The sequence below is a fragment of the Stenella coeruleoalba genome (genome assembly GCF_951394435.1).
Source record: "Stenella coeruleoalba genome assembly, chromosome: 21".
NCBI lineage: Eukaryota > Metazoa > Chordata > Mammalia > Artiodactyla > Delphinidae > Stenella > Stenella coeruleoalba.
Window position 1 is genome coordinate 12504662 of NC_137167.1, and position 24333 is coordinate 12528994.

Sequence of the window (24333 nt, forward strand, 5' to 3'; positions counted from 1 at the left end):
TCCAGTCTGCCTGATGAGATCCTGTAGCTGTCGGGCGCCCAAGTGGGTGCTACGGTGGATCCGTTCAAGGAACAGGGTTCCTAGTTTCTCAGGAAGGAGGATATTGTTCTTAGCGTCCCGCCACCATCCGTCTCTAACCTGGGTTAGAGGGAGCTTGCTCATCCATCTGATGTCATCCTCCGAGTAGTCGGGTTGGGGCGGTAGTTCCCGGGGCCCTGGATCCGGCAGTTGCAGGGGAAGTAATGGTATTGGAGTGTGTGCCGCCTTTCGAGCCGTCTGGTCTGCCAAATTGTTGCCTCGGGCGACTGGATTCGTGGGTTTTTGATGCCCCGGGCAGTGTACAATGGCTAGCTTTTTGGGTTCCCATATGGCCGCTAGCAAGGCCAGGATTTCCTCTTTGTTCTTGATGTCTTTGCCCTCTGCTGTGAGTAGTCCCCGCTCTTGGTATATTGCCCCATGTATATGTGCGGTAGCGAAAGCATACCGGCTGTCTGTGTATATGGTGGCTTTTTGGCCTTTGCTCATCTTGAGAGCTTGGGTCAGGGCAATTAATTCAGCTTTTTGGGCTGAGGTCCCTGGGGGGAGAGTCTCTGCCCATATCACTTCAGTCTCTGATGTTACCGCTGCCCCCGCATACCTCTGACCTTGCTGGACAAAGCTGCTGCCGTCAGTGAACCATGTGACTTGTGCATCCGGTAGGGGTTGGTCACGTAGGTCTTCCCGTACCCCATGGATCTGGGCCAGTACCTCTGCACAGTCATGGAGTGGGGAGTCCAAATCTGGGTCAGGTAATAGGGAGGCAGGGTTTAATGCCCGCGGCGGAGTGTAGCTGATTCTGAGGGGATTTAACAGTAGACCCTGGTAGTGGACCAGTCGAGCATTGCTCATCCAGCGGTCGGGGGAGGCTGTTTGAGAACCCCGTCGATGGCGTGGGGGGTGGTGACATGCAACTCCTGTCCCATAGTTAGTTTGCCAGCATCCTTTACCATTAGGGCCGTGGCGGCGATCATCCGGAGGCAAGGAGGCCAGCCGGCAGCCACTGGGTCCAATTTTTTTGATAGGTAAGCAACAGGCCTGGGCCAAGGACTGAGGGGCTGGGTCAACACGGCCTTAGCTATGCCTTTGCTTTCATCCACAAAGAGGTGGAAGGGTTTGGAGACATCAGGGAGACCCAGGGCGGGTGCGGATAGCAAGGCAGTTTTGATCTGCTGAAATGACTGCTCAGCCTCCTCTGTCCATTCAAAGGGCGTCTGCTCTTTGGTGGCTAAGTATAGCGGTTTGGCCATTTCAGCAAATTTGGGTATCCATAAACAGCAGAACCCCGCTGACCCCAAAAATTCCCTCACCTGTCGAGGCGTGGTGGGTCTGGGGATGCGGAGGACGGTTTCCTTCCGTGCATCTGTGAGCCATCGTTGCCCCCCTTTCAATAGGTACCCCAGGTAAGTTACCTCAGGCCTGCAGATCTTGCTTTCTTGGCAGAGGCCCGGTATCCCAGGGTGCCGAGAGTCCGTAGGAGGTTTCTGGTTCCCTGCAGGCAGGCTTCAGCGGTCTCAGCAGCTATTAAGAGATCATCAACATACTGCAGGAGGGTTACATCGGGGTTTTGTCTCCGGTACTCACTGAGATCCTCGTGTAGGGCCTCATCAAACAAGGTAGGCGAGTTTTTGAATCCTTGGGGAAGTCTGGTCCAGGTGAGTTGTCCGTTTATACCTCTCTCGGGATCTGACCATTTGAAGGCAAAGAGTTCTTGACTTTTGTGCGCCAAGGGTAAACTAAAAAAGGCATCTTTGAGGTCCAGCACAGTATACCATTGTTTTTCTGGACAAAGGGCGCTCAAAAGAGTATATGGATTGGGCACAGTAGGATGGATGTCTATGACCCATCTGTTAACTTCCCTCAGGTCCTGCACTGGGCGGTAGTCTTTACTGTTAGGTTTGCGGACTGGCAGCAGGGGTGTATTCCAGGCCGACTGGCAGGGACGCAGTATCCCCAGGTCAAGAAGCCGGCGAATATGAGGAGTGATACCAGTCTTGGCCTCTATGGGCATGGGATACTGTCGGACACGTGCAGGATCTGCCCCTGGTTTGATCTCTATGAATAGGGCTGGGCGATGTTTGGCTAGTCCCATCCCCCCTGTTTCTGCCCATGCTTCGGGGAACTGCTGAAGCCATGACTCTATATCTTGATTTTGGGAGGGTGGTTCCTGGTGAAGTCGGTACTCATCTTCCAAGTTCAGGGTGAGCACAGATATGGGTTGGTCGTGAGGGTTTGTTACGATTGGCCCCTCTGGCCGAAAATGAATTTGTGCTCCCATTTTAGTGAGTAAGTCTCTCCCCAGTAAGGGGCAAGGGCTATCGGGAATGACCAGAAAGGTATGGGTTACCCTTCCCGTGCCCAAGTCCACAGTTCTCTGAGTGGTCCAAAGGTAACATTTGACTCCCGTAGCTCCCTGGACCCAGGAGGATTTGTTAGAAACTTTCCCGTGGGGCTTAACCAAGACCGAATGCTGTGCCCCTGTATCCACCAGGAATTGGACTGGTTTCCCCTCCACTTGTAGGGTTACCCTGGGTTCGGGGAGGGGGTCCGAACCCCGTCCCCCCTACTCTGCATCATGTGTAAATAGGACTGGGGTGGCCTTCGGTTGCCATTGCCTCTGGTTGGGGCGCGGCTGCCTTTTCTTGGGGCATTCCCGAGCCCAGTGGCCCTTTTCCTTGCAATAGGCACATTGATCTCTGTCCAATGGTCGCCTGGGAGGTCGAGTGGCTGGGGGGCCCTCTTGGTCTTTCTGAACAATGGCGGCCAGGACCTTAGTCATTTTCTCAGTGGCTTTAAGTTGTTTATCCTCTGGGGCGTCTCGGTTATTAAAGACGCGCTGGGCGATACGGAGTAGGTCCTGTATCTGTTTGCCCTCCAGATCTTCTAACTTCTGGAGTTTCTTTTTAATATCAGGGGCTGCCTGGTTAACGAAGGACATTACAACGGCAGCCTGATTTTCGGGGGCCTCTGGATCCATAGGGGTATACTGCCTAAAGGCTTCCATTAATCCTTCTAAGTAAGAGGAGGGGCTTTCTGTTTTACCTTGTAAAATTGAATATACCTTGGCCAAATTAGTGGGCTTGCGCGCGGCAGCCCGGAGACCCGCCATTAGAGTCTGGCGATAAATGAGCAGTCGTCCCCTACCTTCTCCGGTGTTATAGTCGCATTCATCCTGCGGGGGGCGAGTTAAGGGAAAGGCTGCATTGATGAGGTCAGGGTTAGCGGTGGGTTGACCATCATCTCCAGGAACCAGTTTTCTCGCCTCCAGATGGATTCGCTCTCATTCTTCGGTAGTGAATAGGATCCGGAGGAGCTGTTGGCAGTCATCCCAGGTGGGCTGATGAGTGAACATAACGCTATCTAGAAGAGCTATCAAGTCTTTAGGATTATCAGAAAAGCAGGCATTCTGGGTTTTCCAATTATATAAGTCACTGGTAGAGAATGGCCAATACTGGAGTCGGGGGTTCCCTGTCTCATCGGGAGGGCCTATTTCTCGCAGGGGTAGGGCTATGGTGGAATCAGGATGTCCACGAGTGCGCCCAGCCAGCCCATGGGAATTATTTTCATTGGGCAGGGGGACCGGTAGTGCCTCTGCCTCTCGGTCCTCCGGTTCTAGCCTGGGTGGCCCTTCGGGAGGGGCCGCAGGAGGTTCTACCAAGGGGAGAGGAGCAGGGCCAGGAGCAGGAAGGGGGACCGGTTGTGGGGCCAAAGGAGGAGGTTGATATGGGGGGGGGGGGTCTAGGAGAAGGAGGTCTTGGCTATCAGAGAGTATGGGTGCAGTTGGGGTCTGAGGCTTGGGGGGTTTAGTTGGTCGGGCCGCAAGGATCTTACATGACCCTGATGACAAAAAGGGGGTCATCCAGGGAGGAGGGTTTTCTACCAGGTCCTGCCATACCAGGATGTAGGGGATCTGGTCCGGATGGCCTTCTTTTCCTGGCAAGAAAACTCTAGATTTAACTTTTAGGATTATAGGAAGACAAAAGGTACCCTCGGTGGGCCAGCCAACCCCAAAAGTTGGCCATTCAGAGCGGCAGAAGGTAATTAGTTTTCTTCTCCGGATGTCCAGACTGAAGTTGTGTCCTCGGGACTTTACATCCCCGAAATTAGCGAGAAGGAGGGCGAGGGGGGTACTCTGTGCTTGGCCCATGTCTAGGTCCTGGAAGAGATTGGTTAGAAAAGGTACTCTGAAAACAAAAGTGATTAAGAGCAGTCCCAATAGCGGAGCCTGTAAAAGGAGGAAGGGGAGGTTATCGCGTGCGCGCTTCAGATGGGCTATCAGCCCCAGATGGGTCGTGGTGGACGTCTCCAACCACACCCGACTAGGTGTCCTATAGCGCGTCCGCCAGGACCGTCCTAGTCCCCAAAACAGAAGGTACCCTGAGCCGGCTTACTTACCCATCGGTTGTCAGCGATGACCCGTTGACCTGATGTCTGGTGGGCTTGGGGGCATCCCGGACGAGCCCCCAAATGAAATGCCCAAGGTCGCGAGGTCCCTCCACAAGACCACCAGAGTCGAGAGTCAAAGCCAAACGGCAAGGGTCATTTATTGCAGGTTCGAACCTGGACCTCCGCGCACTCGTTGCCAGTGACGCTAAGAGGTCCTGGCGGAGTTTAGTACAGCTCTTTTATAGACAGGTACAAACAAGTTCGGGACGTTCTGCGGGACTTTCCAGGGGTGGGGAGTACTGATTGGTTGATTTTTGAACAAAGACACTAGTCGCCGTCTGATTGGTTGGACGGTTGTAGGTTGACTTTTGAACAAAGACACTAGTCGCCGTCTGATTGGTTGGACGGTTGCGGGGGGGGGGGGGTCAGCAAGCGTAATTACAGAAGCGAGAACGGCTAGTTAAGTTTCGGTTTCATGAGGTTTCGTTTCTCAATTGGAAATACTTAAGACGGGGCCATAGTCACAAAAAGAAATAGTGCAAACAGGAAGACTGATGGAACCCTAGCAGTGCTGCGGCCTCCACCAGCCCAACGGCAGGGCGGCGGGAGGCTGTGCACCCAACTTCAGGCGGCGCTCCCAAATGTGGCAAGCCCAGCGCCGCGCCCTGGAATGGCCCTTTTTCGGCCCTTCTCCTCCGGGAGGAACAGAAAAGAAACTCCAGGAAAGGCACAAATTGAATGCAGGGCGTCAACTCAGTCCTATTCCCACCAAAGTAGAACATAGCCCCCTCAGGCACAGCAGTTTTTAGTATACACCTGAAGATTCTTACGATGAAACAATGTCAATATGAAATAATCAAAGCAACTATTTATGATTATGGTATAGCCTGTTATCCCTACTGATATTTAGCAATACAAATTCTGAAAAAATTAAACAATATCCAGCAAGTATCCATTTAAGTGCTCATTTTCCCAAGCATAAACCCCCAAAACTGAGAACACTAATAATGTATGAAAGAAAATTTTTAAAGATTACTTTGGCAAACAAATTTTCCATACAGAACAAACTCCATCATTCTTATGCACTGGGAAGGAAAGGATTAACAGCAGGAAAGGGGAACTCACTGGCCCCACTGGGGAAGAAGGAATGAAAGACCTCAACCACCAAATGTGCTAATGACCTCAAACTGGATGGTAGCCTTGTAAATCTATCAGTGGTATACACTAGCAGAAAAATACCAGAGTATCTATCCAGAAAATGTTAGCCAGATATAACTAACCTATCTAGGCTGCTCATCATAAATAAGCCTGGAATTCTGGCTTTATTAATTATGTCTGGAAAATGGGGGGTAGTCAGTATAGACTTAAAAAAATGCAAAACATGTGACAGAAATCTCAAGGTATTTGGGGGACCCTGAAAAGGGAGGAATTCACCTAGATCTGTTAAGCGAAATCTGTGATAAGCCATTGTCATGACTTCCCTAGCCCTGAGAGGTCTTTTAAAAGTTCAGTTTGAGACTCCTTATAAAAGTTTCATCAAAGCAAAACAGCCTATATGATCAATTATAGTTATATTAATCATCAAGCCAAGTTTATTGAGGCCAGACTTATTTTGCAAACAAATTGGTCTTAATTTGGTTATATTTGGAAGAAATGAGGATAAATTTAGAGAGAAAAAAGATTATGTTTCAATGAATATTAAATCCCAGAAATCCCAGTTTTGTTAATGGAGGTCTGTATTTACTAAGACTCACTTCCTAGATAGTTCCTTGCTGTTAGGTTATATTAATGCAAAGTTTAATTAAATTATTAAAAGGACACTCTGAGTTTGTTTTTGAAGCTTATCTCAGTAATCTTTTAGATGAAGATCAGATGCCCCACGACCTGCAACCAGGGGATTATGCATACTGGAAGAGACATAATGTAAAGGACTATCTCCAACCTAGACAGAAGGACTCTTATCAGGGACTCTTAACTAGCCCATGCATACTGAAACTGAAGAGAACTGATTCGGATTAATTTGCACTTACAAAGGGTCCCTACACTGGACTGGCCTATAGAGATTATGGCTGAACTCAAAATCACCTTAAAACAATGCTCAGAGGAGAAACTACACTCACACTAGGATGAGAGGAAGAAGACATCAGAAGTAGACAGCTAGCCCAAGATCCTGGACCCGGCTTGTATGATCCTTTATAACATTTTCTTGACTTCTTGGACCTTTGCATATGAATCAAATGTTTTCCTATCATGGGCATGATCCTATCCTAATTTTAAAAATCAATCCAGGGGCTTCCCTGGTGGCGCAGTGGTTAAGAAACCACCTGCCAACGCAGGGACACGGGTTCAAGCCCCGGTCCGGGAAGATCCCACGTGCCGCAGAGCAACTAAGCCCGTGGGCCACAACTACTGAGCCTGTGCACTAGAGCCTGCGAGCCGCAGCTACTGAGCCTGCGCTCTAGAGCCCGTGTGGCACAACTACTGAAGCCCGTGCGCCTAGAGCTAGTGCTCCGCATCGAGAGAAGCCACCGCAATGAGAAGCTACCCCCCACCCCCGCGCACCGCAACTAGAGAAAGCCCGCGCGCTGCAATGAAGACCCAACGCAACCAAAAATAAACTAATTAATTAATTAAAAAAAAATTCTTACGGGGCTTCCCTGGTGGCACAGTGGTTGAGAATCTGACTGCTAATACAGGGGACACGGGTTCGAGCCCTGGTCTGGGAGGATCCCACGGGCCGCGGAGCAACTAGGCCTGTGAGCCACAACTACTGAGCCTGCACATCTGGAGCCTGTGCTCCGCGACAAGAGAGGCCGCAATAGTGAGAGGCCCGCGCACCGCGATGAAGAGTGGCCCCCACTTGCCGCAACTAGAGAAAGCCCTCGCACAGAAACGAAGACCGAACACAGCAAAAATTAATTAATTAATTAATAAAAAAAAAATTCTTACTTATGACTTTAATAATACTGCTAGCTATGTTATTTGTATTTTGCCTGTTTTACAAGATTGTTGTTTCTTGCATTACCAAATGTGTGACTGAGCCTCCAACAAAAATACATCGTTTTATATGAATCAATAATTGTAATAGTGCAACTCTAGATATGTGAAGATGGATGCAACAAGGCGGAATTTTTTTCTGGACCGTAACAGACTAGTAGGACAGGTGGTCCTTTGACTATTGTTAATAAGACCTAGTCCAGTAATAGCACACTGAGTGGACTATCAGCGAAATTTTCGCCAGAACTAGGAATCAGCCTTCCTAGCACCACAGGACGAAATGGTCATGAAATGCCTCCCAAATCATGGTCCAATTTATGACCATGAGGGGGCCCTGTCAATTACAATTGGCCCTTGCCATTGGCACTTGCCAACTACCTCTACAAGGATTAAACCATGTGCTGCTGCAACTGCTGACTTTCAACACCCCCTGAAAGGACTTCAGCATGGAGAGCAGGAATGAGGCCCTCTGCGCTCTGGGAAAAACTGGCAGAACAGGTCTTCAGAGAGTTCAATATTTTCAGGAGACAATTTTATGAGCCCAACTCCTGTATCTCCTCATATCTGGAAAAGCACTAAAATCCTTCATGGTGACAACTGCTCCTCATGGCTACCAAAAACCTTGTGCAAAAAATATGTGCTTGATTGCCTGTACTTCCCCTTCACCAAAATCACATATATACTGACCTTCCCCCTTAGCTCTTTGGAGCAGTTTCTCAGTTATCTGAAATGCTGTCTCCCAGGCTATAGTCCTCATTTTGCCCCAAATAAAACTTAACTCACAACTCTCACGTTGTACATATTTTTTAAGTCAACATCAGTAAGCTGTGTAATTTAGAAAACATAAAACGGAGGAGTTTCAAAATGAAAACTTCCTTTGCGCAGTTTTTTTTTGCACACATTGCTCAAAACTATTCTGTTAATCCAAAACCATAACATGTACTAATGCAGGAGAAAAGGACATTTTTGGAATCTGTGTGTGAGTTTGGGGTTCCTCCAAAAAAAAAAAAGAAAGAATATTCCATCTGCACTTGGTGCTCTTTGCGTCATTAGCAAAGTTTGGCATTGGGGAAGATCTATGATTCAGTGAACCAGAACTGACAACACAAATGTTAGTGCTACCACCTGCATTATATGTAATAAGATAAAATATATAAACTATATATGCTTTATTCATTGTAAGGCATTTTACAAATGTTAGTGGTTATTAATAAGCTTATACTTGCCACAAATCCAAAACCCTTGACAGGACAGTCAAAAGTTGATCCCAAGGTATGTGTATATACATATACACACACAGACACAGACACACACACACAGGAAAGGAGAGTCTATTCTTAACCTTAAAATACATTTTTATTAAACTGGAAAACAAGCTTTTGCTAAATGCAGAGTAGATCATTTGCAAAACTGCCAGAAAATTGAGTTTTCTAAAAATAATAAACAATTCTACAATAACAACTGTAAAATCTTGGAATTCTGTAAGTAATTCATTCATACTGCCAAAACAGAAATAAACTTCAATAACTCTTCCCTGCAGCCACCTATAACACTAAAATTATTTTAATTTAAAATGTCTTAATTTTTAGATGTAAATACCTTTTTGCATACAAAATTCTGTCTAGATGCCTCCAGGCAAAGAATTTGAAAGAAAATTGCTTACAAACTTAACATTTGTGTCAAATTTACTTCGATCTTGGGACAGATAAAAAGCATACAGAAAAGTATAGTTGTAGAATAATTTGCAGTAGGGAAATTCTTCAGCATACATGAGGATTTTTTTTTTAAGCTTTTTCTGTTTTTTACGATTTTTTTTTGATGTGGACCATTTTAAAGTCTTATTGAATTTCTTACAATATTGCTTCTGTTTTATGTTTTGGTTTTTTTGGCCCCGAGGCATGTGGGATCTTAGCTCCCCAACCAGGGATCAAACCTGCACCCCCTGCATTGGAAGGCGAAGTCTTAACCACTGGACCACCAGGGAAGTTCCTACATGAGGATTTTAATCATTGATCAGATAAAGGTTATTCTTGGGAGGGATCCAAGTCACTGAATAATAGAATTTTTAAATTATGTATTTAGTTGTTACGTTGTTGAGTATGAACAACGTTGACACATCTTTTTCTAAAATCAAGTCTTATCATTTCATAATGCTTCACTTTGAGTCATTAAAGGATAATAAGCTCCTCTTTGAAATAAATAATATATTTTTATTTGTATTGGTTTGGACTTCCCTGAAATAATCTCATGTATCTATCCACCACTACCTGCTACTTTTCAACTTCTATCACTTTTTTAAAGGCTGGCTTTAAATAACATACACCTGGGATTTTTGTTGTGGTTTATTTTTCTGGTTTTGGTTTTGAACAGCCCAATTTGAACACATCTGTCTTTCAATAAGGAGATTCATCTCATTCACAGTTAGTGTAAGAACTTGAGTTTTCAGGACTTCCCTGGTGGCGCAGTGGTTGGGAATCCGCCTGCCAATGCAGGGGACACGGGTTCGAGCCCTGGTCCGGGAGGATCCCACGTACCATGGAGGAACTGGGCCCGTGCGCCACAACTGCTGAGCCTGTGCTCTGGAGCCCGCGAGCCACAACTACTGAGCCTGTACGCCACAACTACTGAAGCACGCGTGCCTGGAGCCCGTGCTCCGCAACAAGAGAAGCCGCTGCAGTGGGAGGCCCGCGCACCGCAACGAAGAGTAGCCCCTACTCGCCGCAACTAGAGAAAAGCCCGCGTGCAGCAACGAAGACCCAATGCAGCCAAAAATAAATAAAATAAAAAATAATAATAAAAAAAAGAACTTGAGTTTTCCCTTTCATTTACTTTGATTAATATTTACCTTCCTTTCTTCAGTTTCCTCTTATTCTTTGTCCACTTTTTCCAACTGTGTGAAATTACCATTGATACTCTTTTTATCATTGCCAGTGTTAAAATTTCACTTGTTTTCCATCCTATTACTCTACTATCTCAGCAAAATAGTAAAACTATATCCCTTCCCCACCAAGACCTGACGTTTGCACTGTCCCTCTACCCACCAAGGCAAACTCTTAGAATGTTTTGACTTCCCCACCCTTCTAACTACTGTTTTTTTGCTGATACGGTTTTGGCTACAGACTGTTAGTTTTCTAGTATTGCTCTTCTTTTTCAAGAATCCTTACTATTTTCTAAACATTTATGTTACCAATTTCATCATCCATTTTAATATGTTTATATAAATTTAAATATACATGTAAATGTATATATTGCTTACTATAGTTTCCTCCTCCCTTAATCTTATCAATCTTTTTTTTGTTTTTTCTGTTTTGTTTTTTTTTTGCAATACGCGGGCCTCTCCCTGTTGTGGCCTCTCCCGTTGTGGAGCACAGGCTCCAGACGCGCAGGCTCAGCGGCCATGGCTCACGGACCCAGCCGCTCCGCCGCATGTGGGATCTTCCCACCAGGGCACGAACCCGTGTCCCCTGCATCAGCAGGTGGACTCTCAACCACTGTGCCACCAGGGAAGCCCCAATCTTGTCAATCTTGAATCTCCGTTCTGATTCAATTGTTTGTTCAGAGGTTTTTGTCAATTATTTTCCTCAAGTAGAATATGTAGGTGATTAAGCACTGATCCCCTGCATATGTGAAAATCTATTTTTCAAACAGGTAAGAGAATGACGTGTTGGCTGAACATAACAGTCTCTCAGCAGTTTGTAGATGTTCTCTTACAGTGTTCTGCCTTTTAATGTCACAAGTAAGAAGTCCATTGTTTTTCTGATGCTTTCTTCAATTGTGAGTAATATTTTTCCCATCTGGGAGCATTAAAGATGTTTAAGGATTTTCATATTTTTAAGAGCCTAAGTGTACACTCTTTACTCTCCTTGGAATCAGTGAGTCCTTGGAAAAGACTGCTTTCCAAGTCTTTACTTAAGATAAGAAAATTTTCCCCTTGTTATAGGCTGAATTGTATCTCTCCCCAGTACAAGATAGGTTGGAGTCCTAATCTTTGGAGATAGAGTCATTACAGAGGTAACAAAATCTCAATGAAGTCATTAGGGTCGTCCCTAATCCAAAATGAGCGGTGTCTTTATAAAAAGGAGAAATTTGAACGCAAGAGACAAGACATGCGTAGGGGGAGGATGATGTGAAGAAACACGTGGAAAAGAGTCATCTACAAGCCACGAAGGCAGGCCAGAAACAGGCCCTTCCCTCACAGCCCTCGGAAAAAAAAACTACTGCCAACAATCTGATTTCGGACTTCTAGCCTCCACAACTGTAGAACAATAAATTTCTGTTGAGTCTTCTAGTTTGTGGTACTTAATTATGGCAGCTGTAGCAAACTAATATACCCCTGTTACTAGTTTAGTTATTAATTGCCATAATCTATTCCTTTTTTCCTTCTACAGCATTTATTCACATTCCAGTGAATTTCTTGCCCGAATTCCTTCTGCTGGTGTCTATTTTTTCCTACCTGATGACGTCCTCCTTAATTTTGTTCTGTATTTCAGAGAGACTTCTTCCACTTGATTTCCAAGATGCTAATTTCATTCTCAACATTCTCAACTTCATTTCATAGTCCTTTTTCAATTTGCCTCCTGAATTTTTATAATGTTGAGATCTCAATTGTTAGTTTCAGAAAGTCTCTTTGTACTCTAGTTGAGTCTCCCTAAATGTGCTTATAATTTCTTTCTTTCGTAAAAGTTATAGTCTAACTATTTCAAAGATCTGTGTCAATGGGAGCTTCCTATTTTGGATGTTCTGTTGGTCTTCTTTCCCCTGATGCTGGATTCCTTGGGTGGATTGCTATTTTACTTTACACGTATAACTCTATTTACCATCAGCAGCCTCAGCTCTTAGGGTCCCTCAGGAAGCTGCAAACTGAGGTCAAAGAGACTGTAAGTCTTCCACTGAAGCACTAGGAGGCAATATCTCTATTCACAGGTCCCCCAAGTTGTAATTTCAAGGTCTAGCCCACCAACACACTGAGCCCATCAGTATAACTCCTCTGGAAGTCCTCTAAGACAGGAAAGATCAAGTAGGCTTCCTAAGACCAATGAGTTGTTCAGTGCATTCAACAAATACCGATTTAATTTTCAACCATATTTGTTCTACCACAGTAATTCTATTGAGTATTTTATTTAGGAAATAACGTTTTAGTTCCTTTCTTATCCTCCAATTTTCCTTTTCCACCGTTTTCAGTTCTTTGATTAATATATTTCCTATTGAATCCGTTGATAATACTTACAGGGACTTTAAGTTCTTTTTTGTGTAGAAATTCTTTTTTATCAAGGTTGTCAACTATTCAGCTTAGTAAGCTTGATATCTGTTGATTTTACTCAAATACATGATGACTCTCAATTGCCTGCTTCATTTAAAAATGAAGTTTTACATGGAAGTTGACAACATTTTCAAGTTCATGGCACATTCAGAAAACGAAAGTATTTTTATGGCATGCTGGGAAGGGGTTTTGGGAGTGTGAATATGAAATTTTGGGAAAATTTTATCTTCTTTATAAAATTAAATTTTTCAAACTTTTTAAAAACAAACTTGAGGGCTTCCCTGGTGGCGTAGTGGTTGAGAGTCCGCCTGCCGATGCAGGGGACACGGGTTCGTGCCCCAGTCCGGGAAGATCCCACATGCCGCGGAGCGGCTAGGCCCGTGAGCCATGGCCGCTGAGCCTGCGCGTCCGGAGCCTGTGCTCCGCAACGGGAGAGGCCACAACAGCGAGAGGCCCGCGTACTGGGGAAAAAAAAAAAAAAAACCTCGAAATCATTTAGATGGAGTAACTTTTTTTTTTTTTTTTTTGACTGCATTGGGTCTTCGTTGCTGCTCATGGGCTTTCTCTAGTTGCAGCGCGCGGGGGCTACTCTTCGTTGCGGTGCTCGGGCTTCTCATTGCAGCGGCTTCTCTTGTTGCGGAGCACGGGCTCTAGGCGCACAGGCTTCAGTAGTTGTGGCTTGTGGCTCTAGAGCGCAGCCTCAGTAGTTGCAGCACACGGGCTTAGCTGCTCCGCAGCATGTGGGATCTTTCCAGACCAGGGCTCGAACCCATATCCCCTGCATTAGCAGGCGGATTGTTAACCACTGCACCACCGGGGAAGTCCTAGATGAAATAACTTTTGTATGTTATGCTTTATGCTTAAAATGGTTGCACACAATTCCTGATTAAGACCTTCTAACAACACATTCTTAATATTCTTGTAGAGCAACCATCACAAAGAAGCTTTGTTAGCACAAGTGGTAGCAAATGGTAAAAGAGGAGGCTTTGCTCCAATATACTAAAGACTCCTTTTTCACTGTTAACCAGCATTCCAACAATTCGATCCTTTAAACTGCACTTCAAGGATGCTGAAAGTCTTTAAATCTAATGCTTCTCCTTTTCTTCTACTGAGAAATACGTTAATTTCTTCTGGTGATGTAAATAAGCTTCAAAAATCAATGTTTTTATATCAAGTATTTCAATATAATGCTAAAAAGCTCTGTCTCAGGTACACACTGGCTTTGCTCTAAAAATATTATTAATCCTTCTTTAGGATTCAAATAACACCAATTAAACAATCACTTCTAAAATTATTTTAACTTCACCCTGGCAAAGCTGAATTTTTACTCTGGATCCATAAATTTTGTCAGTATATGTGAATATATTAATATTTTCCACATGATCACTGCACTTTTTTTTTTTGCGGTATGCGGGCCTCTCACTGTTGTGGCCTCTCCCGTTGCGGAGCACCCGCTCCGGAGGCGCAGGCTCCATGGCCATGGCTCACCAGCCCAGCCGCTCCGCGGCATGTGTGATCCTCCCGGACCAGGGCACGAACCCGTGTCCCCTGCATCGGCAGGCGGACTCTCAACCACTGCGCCGCCAGGGAAACCCGATCACTGACTGCACTTTTGATTAAGTTAATTCAAGTGCTCAAAATGTCAGTTAAGGATACCATTTTTTGAAGTCAATTATTATACTTCAAAAATTTGCAAAGTAAGAGTCATTCACATAGAATAATTTGAAATTTTCCCTTTAGCTTATAAATCTTCCTTTGGACTGTCAACACACTTCAGTAATGAAATAGCTAATCAGATTTCTTCACCTAAAGCTGAAAAGAAGGTACTGTAGCAGCTTGGATTTCATTAGATTCACCATTTTTATGACATCATTTAATGTAGAATTCAGAACTACAGGCAAATTTTAATATACAAGAGCTTCTCTGTGAGTAAGGCAACATATTACTTAGAATATCAGGTTTTTTACCTTGAAACTTAACATAAAGCCTTCATACCTTCCTGTTATTACCAGTCCCAAATTTCCACTGTTTCCATAATATCTCATATGTTTCAAAATATTCATTTTTCACTTCATTTTTCATCCCCGGTTGGTTTTGGAACTTCTTTACCAAGCAAATAATGTCCTTCCAGGCACTTTTCAAGGATTCTATACAGCCTTCTAACTGAGGTCCATTGCCAATATTTATGAATTCATAACTGTGATGAACACTTTTTTCATTAATCTTCTGGATTAATGTTGTCTTTGTGTCCTTGACAAATCTCCAACATACCTTCTAATAGAATAATTGAAAAATGGCAACTCTTCCACTTCCTTTCCCCACTGGTCCAAACATAGTGTTCCGCATAGGCAGGGGGAACAAAAGCAGATTTAGCAAACTAGTGAGGTAATCTGAGCTTTATTCATTGTGCAATCCTGTAACTAGCTTCTTGAGCTCAATCTGATTATTTCCTTTATCAATCTCTTAAATTCGTTCTTATTTTTTGCTCAAAGACGCTTTCAAAAGTTCAGATCTTTTGTTTAGTAAAAAAGATGTTTTATGAAAAGGTACCAGAGTATTTTGTTTGACATCCCTACCTCATTTGATTTAGGCTGAAAGTGAAGAATTATGGGAACACCAGCTTCCCTGGTGGCACAGTGGTTGGGAGTCCACCTGCCGATGCAGGGGACGCGGGTTCGTGCCCTGGTCTGGGAGGATCCCGCATGCCGTGGAGCGGCTGGGCCCGTGAGCCATGGCCACTGGGCCTGCGCGTCCGGAGCCTGTGCTCCACAACGGGAGAGGCCGCGGCAGTGAGAGGCCCGCATACCACAAAAAAAAGAATTATGGGAACACCAAATCCAATTCTGAAATAATCCTTTACTGCCTAATTATTGATTAAGTACTTAACTGTTATGTTCAACTCATGAATCGGATGATTTTCCAGCTTTAATCACAATCTTAGACATCATAGTGGGAAAGCAGGTATCTACAGAAATTAAATCTATTTGAATATAAAGTACTTAAAATACTACAGGTCTTTAATTCCTTGGGAAAAGTTTTTTGTCAATTGTTTAGCCTGTCTGTATCATGAATATTTCTAAACAAATCCTATCCAAAACAAATTTTTTAATTAAGGAGACTAAACAAAAACTAAGTGTACTGAAATAACTTATTTTCATTTAATTTAATAATCAAAAATTTTAAAGTACACAAAATATACTTCAGGGTAATCAAATATATTTTTAAATGAGTTTCTGAAGTTACAAAGCCTTATATTTCCTTATTGAATCAAATGAGTTGCATGTGTTCAATTAATCATTTTTAGACATAAACACTAGTTCTTTAAATTCTAAAAACAAACATTATGAAATTCTACCAAAATCAGGGTTTGCCATATTGTCACATCAAAAGCCCATAATAAATAATTAAAAATTAAATAGTAAGAAAATTAATAAAATTAATTGTAATCTATTAGAGAACACTAAATATCATACAATAATAATTAGCTAATAATCCTGCTCTTTTCTATGCTAGTAGTAAAATAATGAAAATTAAGACAAATAAAATTTAAAGAACGCCCATAACTTTCCCAATGATTAAGTAACACACACGTAGCCAATTAAAGTGATTAATAGATAGGAAATTATTTAACAGGAAAGTCAGAAGGAAGTACTACATGATACATCCACGACACAACTCTTTTTGACCATGTTTACTATGCATAACCGTACATGTTATTGAACTCAAGTAGCTAACAAAAGGATCTACATAAAGAATGTTCAGGACTTCCCTGGTTGCACAGTGTTTAAGAATCCACCTGCCAATGCAGGGGACACAGGTTTGATCCCTGGTCCAGGAAGATCCCACATGCCGCGGAGCAACTAAGCCCATGCGCCACAACTACTGAGCCCGCGCACCTAGAGCCAGTGCTCCGCAACAAGGGAAGCCATGGCAATGAGAGGTCCACACACCACAACAAAGAGTAGCCCCCGCTCGCCACAACTAGAGAAAGCTCGAGCGCCACAACAAAGACCCAATGCAGCCAAAAATAAATAAATGTATTTTTTAAAAAAAAAAGTGTTCAAATATAATTTCACCTAGTATAAATCTTTGAATGTTTGCCTTATAAAGTGATTTTATGCTTGAAAATTATAAAAAATATGCAACCATCAAAATCTTGCATTACCTATAACCCATTGTCACTATGCTGCAGCACAAATTGGAAGGCACTAACTTTGCTCCAGTTAACTCTTGCCAACAGTCAGTATGGACCCAGTGTTGCCAGACCTTCCAATTTTTCAGAAGAACTGGATGTTACTATGCAATCTTCCATCTGATATCAATTTCCAAGACCCAGTTTCCTTCTTAATTCTAACCTCTGCTTAGACAGATCAATACTAGCAGCTGATGTGAGTATCCCTAGAAATTTTAAGAGTCAATACCCCTTCATAAATCATCCTTTGAGTGAAATACTTGGGTACATTTTTGTAGGTGCACTACTGAATGAGTGGTTGAGAAAGAGTAGGAATATGCCAACAAATGGATTTTCCTTCAAGAGGCCCACAGGAAACAGGGTGGTAGTCTGGGGCATCTACTTAATTAGTGGAGTAGGAAGTGAATTATCCTAAGACTGGAGCACATCTCCTTTTTCTCCCCACTTCTGAGTCTACTGTGTCAACTCATACTGGCCTGGAGCATTACTCCACTCTATGGCCTCCACAATGATGCTAGGAACGCTCACACAGCAAATCATTTACCTTCCCATCTGTAGAATTTTGAGTAAAAACTATGAACCCAGGGCTTCCCTGGTGGCGCAGTGGTTGAGAATCTGCCTGCCAATGCAAGGAACACGGGTTCGAGCCCTGGTCTGGGAAGATCCCACATGCCACGGAGCAACTAGGCCTGTGAGCCACAACTACTGAGCCTGCGCATCTGGAGCCTGTGCTCCGCAACAAGAGAGGCCACGATAGTGAGAGGCCCACGCACCGCGATGAAGAGTGGCCCCTGCTTGCCGCAACTAGAGAAAGTCCTCTCACAGAAATGAAGACCCAACACAGCCAAAAATAATTAATTAATTAATTAATTAAAAAAAAAACAACTATGAACCCAGAGTGGGGCACTGGCCCGGTTCTTCCAGTCCATCAACTATCAGCATCAATCAAATGCTTTAACAGTCAAGTTATTAAAAGGACTAGTTTGATGGTCTAGTGTGAAAATTAGCATGTCTAAACAGAACCTAGGGTAAATGGAAGATAAGCCATCTTCATGAAGGCAGGCCAAGGGAGTTTCTTCACACAATACCAAGATATCCCTTCAAAATACTTCTCTAGTTTTCACACCATTTTACCTATAGTTACATTTTTAAGAATTAAGCTTACAAAAATAACCGGCATTCCCCAGAAAGATTTATATACAAGGATAGTCATCCTTGTTATACACAATATTTAGAATACATATATTATATATATAATATAGTGCAATATATAATATTTATAATAATAAAAGTTGAAATCAGAATATACATCCAACAATGGAAAAATGGTTAAATAATAAATAATGGTACATCCATAAAACAGAGCATTATGCAGTCATTAAAAAGATGTTCTTATAATTTATCAAGTGAAAAAAGCAAGTTAGACTCTAATTTCAGAAAATAAAGATGTATGTGTATTTGTCTATATGTATATATTAACATATTATATATATACACACACCAAAAAACACATTTTTCTTTTAAGATTTTTTTGATGTGGACTATTTTTAAAATCTTTATTGAATTTGTTACAATATTGCTTCTTTTTATGTTTTGGTTTTTTGGCCGCAAGGCATGTGGGATCTTAGCTCCCCGACCAGGGATCGAACCCGCACAACACTGCATTGGAAGGTGAAGTCTCAACCACAGGACCACCAGGGAAGTCCCCACAAACACATTTTTAAAGGTCTTTGGCAATGTATACCAAAATATAAGTGGTTATCCCACAAATGCAGATAGCTTTTAATTCTCTTCTTTATGCTTTTCTATATGTTCGAAATTTTCTATAAGAACACGTGTTACCTTTTTGCAATCGGGGGAAACGTATGCCAATAAAAGTGGGAAAGATTTTTTTTGTTTGTTTAATGAACAATCAAGGTTACATTTTTTTATACTATAGAACAAGAGTCAGCAAACTTTTCCTCTAAAAGATCAGATAGTAAATATTCCAGGCAGACTGTTGCTGTCACCAACTATTCAAGTTTGCCACTATAGAACAAAAGCTATAAACAATACTTAAGAAATAGGCATGGTTATGGTCTAATAAAACTTTATTTATACACAGTAAAACCTGGATTTACACAAATTTCATGAAATACTGTTCTTTTTATTTTTTTTTCAGCCACTTAAAAACGTAGAAACCATTAGGCTCATATTCAGTACAAGCAGCAAGTAAGATGTGACCTACTAGCCAGTTTGCCAACTGCTGCTATAGAACACAGACAAAATGCTCTAAGACTAGAAAATATCCAATGCTGCTGTGATTAACAACCCACTATAGCTATTTTTTTAAAATCACAATACATTCATAAAATACCTAATAAGAATGCAACTTCTTGGGGCTTCCCTGGTGGCGCAGTGGTTGAGAGTCCGCCTGCCGAAGCAGGGGACACAGGTTCGTGCCCCGGTCCGGGAGGATCACACATGCCGCAGAGCGGCTGGGCCGGTGAGCCATGGCCATGGAGCCTGTGCGTCCGGAGCCTGTGCTCCGCAACGGGAGAGGCCACAACAGTGAGAGGCCCGCGTACCGCAAAAAAAATAATAATAATAATAATGCAACTTCTTGGAAAAGAAAAGCTTTTTGATAAATCAGTTGCAAAATGAACCTCATTATAGTTGAATGAGTGAGCTTACTATAGGGTTAGTAATATTAGCCAATTAAATGTTAAGAGATTATCTGCCAAAATTACAAATTATGTTTTTGGTTTTTTTTTTTTTTGCGGTACGCGGGCCTCTCACTGTTGTGGCCTCTCCCGTTGAGGAACACAGGCTCTGGACACGCAGGCTCAGCAGCCATGGCTCACGGGCCCAGCCGCTCCGCGGCACGTGGGATCTTCCCAGACCGGGGCACGAACCCATGTCCCCTGCATCAGCAGGAGGACTTTCAACCACTGCACCACCAGGGAAGCCCACAAATTGTGTTTTGAAAGAAGTCATCTTAGGTGATTTTATTTGACAGCAATTAGATAGTAGGATAAGCTATCCACTCAAGCCACTTCTAGTTCATGTCAACAGAAATCACACCAATAAGATTTAAGATTTAAATTAGTAACAGATTTAGAAAATTTAAGACCAATCACAGTTCCAAATTAGCTAAGAAGGGATAACTTTTTCACCACCTAGCTTTTAAACCATACTATACACTTCTCTCTGGCAGAGTAGAAATTCATCTCAAAAGCACATTTTTCCCTTAGAATGGTGTCATCTTCTAGAGAACGGACAGACTTCACACCAGTCTCAAGAGAAAGCTGGGTTTCAGCGGATTAGCTCAGAGATTTCTTTGTTCCTAAAACCTCTAAAAGTAAGGAAATTAATGCCTACTGTTACCACAGTAACTGACTTGCCTAATTGCTTGAGGGCTAATAAAGAATCCCAACCTTTTTGAAATGCATCCCCCAAAAGACAAAAAAACACTACACTGTTAAGTTAAATGGCACATACAGATAACCATTTCAAGTCCAGGAAAAAAATATCAGTAAGTATTTCAATGCCTCACTCTGAGAGACAATTATATTGTTTAATGTGGACAAATTTTCAGTTACTACCTAAAATGGTTCGATTCTGTTTTGTTCAAAATATATGAAGGCTAACCTGATGAAATACACTGTTTTATAAACCTGATTATTTAATCAAAAATGCAAGAATTTTAGAATTATTCTAAAATTTTCTAACAAAATGTCACAAAAGAGAAGTCACGGTAAACAAGCTAAAATTTCAATTTCTCACTTTGGGCATTGATGCAAATTTTACAAATATCCATTGAGTTTCACAAAGCTTCTCTAAGGAACAAAGCTGTATCACCATCACTACGCACAAAGGAAAACTAATAACAAAGGCTAGCTGATTTTGCAAAGGTCAGCAGAGTGCTCTAGCATTAAAAATTATACTATGAAGAAGCAGGGAAGTACAATGGAAAGAAATCTACACTTGGAGTCAGAAAACCTAGGCTCCAATGTTGCGCTGTATCAAGAAAAATTATCCAAAAGTTATAAGTAAGACAAAAAGAAGGCAATATGTCCTTTCAGTGTCATACAGGAGCACAAGCCCACCCAATGATTATTTCATATGGAATATACGTTTATTTAACTCATTATTTACTATTGATTAAAAACTCAGACTCTATGAAGTTACATGTTAACTTGTAAAATTTTATCTAGTAAAAATGCAACTGAATTCTGTCCAGCAGAAAAGATAATCTCAAAGCCTATGGTTTTTACTGCCCTGTAGGACAGCCCTGTACCTAAGCTAGCAATTGTTTCAAAGTTCTTCCTCCAATGTCTTTGTGTGATGGTAAATTTAATGTATCAACTTGACTGCGCTAAGGGTTACCAGCCCAGAGCTGGTAAAACAGTTATTTCTGGGTGTGTCTGGGAGGGTATTTCCAGAGATTAGCATTTGAATAGGTAAACAGAGTAAAGAAGACTGCCCTCACCAATGGTGGGCATCATCCAATCTGGTGTGAACCTCAATAGAACAAAAAGGCAGAGGAAGGGGAAATTTGCTCTTTGCTTGGGCTGAGATGTCCATTTTCTCCTGCCCTTGCACATCAGCTCTCCTGGTTCTCAGGCCTCTGGACTCTAAGCAGGTCTCACACCATTGGCTCCTCTGGTTCTCAGGCCCTCAAATTTGGTCTAGAATGACACCACTGGCTTTCCTGGGCCTCCAGCTCGCTGATAGCAGATTGTGGAAATTCTAAGCCTCCATAATCGCATGAGGCAGTCCCTCACAGTAAATATCTTTCTCTATATCTATATATATATCCTATTGGTTCTATTTTTCTGGAGAACCCTATTACCTATATAATCTTTGCTCCACTTTGAACCAATTTTATCTCCTGTTGGTTCCCTCATTATTGAATTAAACAAATGTGATGTGCTCATTGTATATCTGTATGAGAATTGGTCTTTAGTTTTTTTAGAAAAATATGCTGTGACACTTGGCCACTTAGTATCCACGTGATCTTGCACAAGGCACTACTCCTCTAAATTTTCATTTCTTCATCTGTAAAATGGGATTAAATTGCCATTATATTACTTGCCTTATTATAGTACATTATTATTATATATTACTTGCCCTACTGACCACGGGGTTGATGTCAAGATAAACAGTGATAAACCTGATGTGACATCTCTTAAACTGCAGCTATACATGATAGGAGTAGTGACAGATCTTTTACTGCTATTATACCTCACTCTCTTTAGTATACTGAGAAGGATCAAGAACCTATGGGTACAGAAAGAGATATCAAATCCATACAAATTAGACTAAGTATATAAATTTATCAAAAGTTAATTAAACACTGAAGTGCTTCATAGGCAGAATGTTCTTTTAAATGATAAATCCAAATAGAGAAAAGAAAATGGATTCATTTATCCAAAAAGATTTCATTCTTACGCATCAGATCTGATCCAAGGAGTACTAAATTTCAACATGCATCTATTTTATTTCTCTGTATATTACACAAATTATATTTAGGAGGTTTCCAACTACAATCCAAGTTACAACAGTAATATACATACACTCATCTAACTTTTCATGTGTGTAGATGAGAATATAGAAAAAAAATAAATTTTAAAAACTGATAAGTTATAAGATTGGATTAGTAAGTGTTTTCAAATAACCTAACAAAAAGCTTATAAGACTAAAGCAGCTTAAATGATTCAGCAATTCACTTTGGTTATCAATGTCCTAAATTTGGTTAGACACTTTGGGTTTCACCTATACAATTATGTTATTTTTACTAAAAGAGGCAGTTTCCAGTCAAAAAGTCTTTCAAATGTTAACAATGCAACAAACTTTAAAAATTCTGGGTTTGAGTTCTTTTATTATATTACATAGTTTCTGAAAATGTAACCTTACCCTATTATTTTATCTATACTTAACCAATATACTAGCAACTACTTTATATATATATATATACATATACTATATAGACACATATACATGCACATAAACACATGCATGTATAATCTGTAATTTATTGTAGAAGATATAACTTATAAGGTATTCTCTTGTATTGTTTTTGAGAATTCCTTTCTACTTTTCAATGCACTAATAGGAATAGGAGGGGGCAGAGTAAAAAAATTAGGACCAAAGAATCCACGACAAAACCCTCATTAAATTCCCTAATTAAAGAGGATTTAATTAATCTATTGCTCAATTTTGGCTAATCTTAATTTCGCTCCAAATAACCCAAGCAAGCAAACAAGAAAAGCTAAATAAAACCACCATTAGCATTTGGTCCAGCTACAGTAAATCACGGCAATTTTAAAAGTAGTGGGATATTTTTTTTTTTGAGAGACCTATTTCTTTATAGGCATCTACCAAATTTTCATAACTGTCAAGTATCATGTAATATATAATTTATAATAACAAAATATAAATTAAAATTTTTATTAATAGTCAACTGAAATAAAATACAAATAGAAACAATACAAATAGAAACAAATAAATACAATAAAATGCTATTAAAATGCTAGCAACAGGGAAAAATATAAAAGCCTCTCTCTATGCTGTGTCATTGTGAGAAGCCGCACTGCCCATAAACCAGGAACATGACTTTACCTGAACTGAATCTATGGCACAGTGAAGTGCTTTATAACTGAATTTCACTATCCAACTGAATAATTCATTATTTTTAATGAATTTTCTCTGTTCTGTAAGTAGCAATAGCCAGTCAGCTAAAATCAACCACTATAAACTGGGAAACTGCAGAGGAAGTTTTCAAGTAAGTCAATTTAAAACTTGCTTAGGCTGTCTATTTTTCCTTTTTATTTTTTACTCTTACTTCATGTGGCCTGAGATGAAATTTTATAGGACTCATTATCAAGAGGACATTGACGGTTGCCTACCCAGCATCCATTCCACCCTGTACCCTTTGTACAGTACCATAAATTTAATTGAGATAATGACCAGTTACTCACAAAGCCAATGTCCTTCAAGACAGCGGCCCTTAGTACCAGCTCCCATGGAAAATCCAACTGATCTGAAAGTAATCCCATTCCCCTTGCCACAATGATGATTCAGAAACTCAGGCCTAAATTCAAGGCATTCCCTTGAATTGGGGGTAAGAATAAAACCTATGATCTAATTCAGGCCAATGAGATACAAGAGAAGGTGTTTAGGGGGGTTCTGAGAATAACATGTCTTGCACTTGTAAGAAAGTACCAGAAGAGATGCCCTATATTTGAGAATGGGAAGCCTGGGCCTTCTACAACCAGTTTGCCATTATGATGGAAGCCAGCTTGAGGACGAAGCCAACACACAGAAGACAGCAAAGATGAGAAACGGAGCTTTAGTAGATGGACTAAACCAGTCTTAAAGTCAGCCCTACCTCAGCCTTCAAGTTTCATTTTAATAATAAATTTCCTTATTTGTTAAGCCTGTTTGAATCAAGTTTTCTGTGCTTGCGTTCTAATACACA

At 41.7% G+C, this 24333-nt stretch overlaps 1 protein-coding gene across 8 annotated transcripts in view; it reads right to left on the reverse strand.

Annotated features, from left to right (window-relative positions):
• The window catches only part of WRN (WRN RecQ like helicase), a 142525-nt gene that overhangs the window by 102086 nt on the left and 16106 nt on the right, over nt 1-24333 (reverse strand). The window lies entirely within an intron of this gene.